Here is a 2,901-nt window from a genome sequence, read left to right on the forward strand (position 1 = left end):
AACAGCATCCCCAGTGGGGCTGGGAGGGTTTAGCACAGGGGAGGGTGGACACCTGACCAATACCTCTAACCGGGGAGGGGCGAGGGGAAACAGTCACGTGGATTCCTTGCTACCTAAAGTGTGATTCAGGGACGGACGACACCTGGAGCTTGTTAGCGATGCAGACGTTCCGGCCCCATCCCAGGCCTGCCGAACCGGGATCTGCACGTTCTCCGGAGCCTCAGGTGGCTCCCAGGCACGTGTGATTGGAGGAGCACGCACACTGCTTTGCAATGTGTTCATTTACTATCACAGGGTTCCTTCTCATTGTCTGCATACGGGGGCAGAGCAGGGTTTTTGTATAAACACAGCGAGCTTCCGGCTGTGACCAGCCCACGCCATTAATATTGTTCCTTCAGATCACCCTGTTCTGATGAGGAGTGAGCTCCTAGGCCGGGCTGACAAGTCCATTGGCTGCTGAAAAGTTATGTATTCTCTAACAGCCCTAGGCAGGATCTGCGGTTTGTGTGCTTTCAAAACAATATATATATTTTTTTAGTATAGTCCAAATCATTTCACTGAGTCCACAGGATTTCAGACTTTGCATGAGAACTTCCACACGCAGGCAGCGGGAGCTAACCCCCTCCTGAGACCTAGCAAATAGTAAAAGTATTGGGATAAGCTTTCATTGAGTGAGTTCTGCCCAGTGTTTGAGGTTCTGAGACTGTAAAAGACACATAGAGGGCTTGAAAAATAGAATAAATTTGGTTAAAGAATTGGGGGATAAACTTAAGAGGAACTGTTAAAAGAATTAACAAATCTTAGGCTGACCTATGATGGGCATAATGAGAGTACAAGAAATAAGCTTTTGTTATTTAAAGTCATTAAGCCTGTGGTTGTTTGCTAAAGAGCAAAACCCAGCTCATACCCACGATACATTTGTAAATGGTTGGTGCTCAGTAAATACTATGAGTTTATAATTTTTTTAAAAAATCCATTAGAAGCAGCAATTAATATTTACCAATTGTAAATTTATACAGTGAAATGACTTCTTAAATTCAGGTGTCAAGAGAGACACTGAGGCCCAGCCGGCGTGGCTCAGTGGTTGAGCCTCTACCTATGAACCAGGAGGTCATGGTTCGATTCCCAATCAGGGCATGTGCCTACGTTGCTGGCTTGATTCCCAGTATGGTGCAGGCAGGAGGCAGCTGATGGATGTCTCTCTCTCATTGGTGTTTCTCTCTCTCTCTTCCTCTTTCTTCCTCTCTCAACGAAATTGATAAAATATTTTTTAAAAAATTAAATAAAGGTTTCTAATCACCTGAATGTCACAGGCCCATAATAGTTTACAGTTTCTGTTGTGGCACATTCACCATTTGGTTACACTCCTGGCTGTGAAGGGACATAACTTGAGTCCCTCAAAAATAGTCATCCTTCTGAGGCAGTCAGTAGCAATGTGGGTAGAGCAACACTTTCTTTATACTTCTTCATACCCCTGGAACTCCCTTCTGAAGTGTTTTGTACATATTGTGATAGAAGTGCTAGAAGAAACATGGTGTTCCAAAGATAGATTCATATTTCCAAGGCTCTAAGAAGAGGAAGGAAAAATCTCAACATCCATATTTCCCTGTTCAACCACAGATCCACTTCTGCAATAGCAGCAAAAATGGAAGAGGGGGGAAATCTAATAAAAAGGCAGGAAGGCACCCATTTAGTGCTGTTTACTCCCAAATCAACCTTCCTCCCTTCTTCTCCCCTCTAACCTCTACCCCAAAGCTCTGCCTTGGTTCTCACCTGTTTAACTGGGGGGAAATCAGATTCAATCAGGAACACTTACAGAGCTTGCTTCATGCCAGACATTTCAATTGATCTCAAGGTCTACAAAGCTGACATTCTCCTGTCTTCCCAAGGACCTTATTATTCAGTGCTGGAGAAATAAAAGAAAATTAGTATTTATGCTCCAGTATGATGAACTATGAAGGATCATTGAAAATATGCAATCAGCTGAAACCGGTTTGGCTCAGTGGATACAGCATTAACCTGCGGACTGAAAGGTCCTGGGTTGGATTCCAGTCAAGGGCATGTACCTTGGCTTGTGGGCACATCCCCGGTGCGTGGTGTGCAAGGGGCAGCTGATCGATGACTCTCTCTCATCGATGTTTCTAACTCTCTATCCCTCTCTCTTCCTCTCTGTAAAAAAATCAATAAAATATATATATATATATTTAAAAAAAAGAAAAGAAAATATGCAATCATTAAAAATAATGCTTTCAAAAACATGTTGTCCTAGTGGAAAAAAGCAAATACTAAATGACATATGCAGTGTGATCCTAATTTTGTAAGTAACACACACTCATGTCCACATACCCTCAGGAAAGAATTGGGGATCAAATTGGCAGGCTGAACACACCTGTCTACTCTCTCCCTTCCCCAGATTACATGAAAATGTCAACCAAAAAAACATTATAATCAAAGCTCAGAAGATTTGAAGATTTCCTAGAAAACAGAAAGAGGGTAGAATTGGATTGGCTAGTCAATAAAGAGTAGGAAAAAAAAGACAAGAGACAGATACTGCAGAGGTAAGAAAGAGCTGTTATGTATGAGAACATTCAGAGGAACTTCAATGTCAGGGTTAACCACTACAATGGGTGGGGTCGATCAATAAATTAAAAGATTGCTTTATGAACTGCTGGGCCTGTCACCATCCACTCGTGTCCTTGCTGTCTGCTCCCATGTTAAAACCTCAATAACAGCTTTTGACAGGACACCTGGGGGTTTCCGATAGAAGAGCTCTCGCTGAACAGAGAAGCAGAGCACGGCTTGATAATTCTACACAAACAACAAGAATTGGGGTGGAGAGAAGTGCCCGGAAAAGGACACTGTGAGATGCTTCTGATGTGAGAGGTTCCTAGACCACCTGTC

Source organism: Pipistrellus hanaki, assembly GCF_964339955.1.
Source record: "Pipistrellus hanaki genome assembly, chromosome: 11".
In the NCBI taxonomy this organism is placed as follows: Eukaryota; Metazoa; Chordata; class Mammalia; order Chiroptera; family Vespertilionidae; genus Pipistrellus; species Pipistrellus hanaki.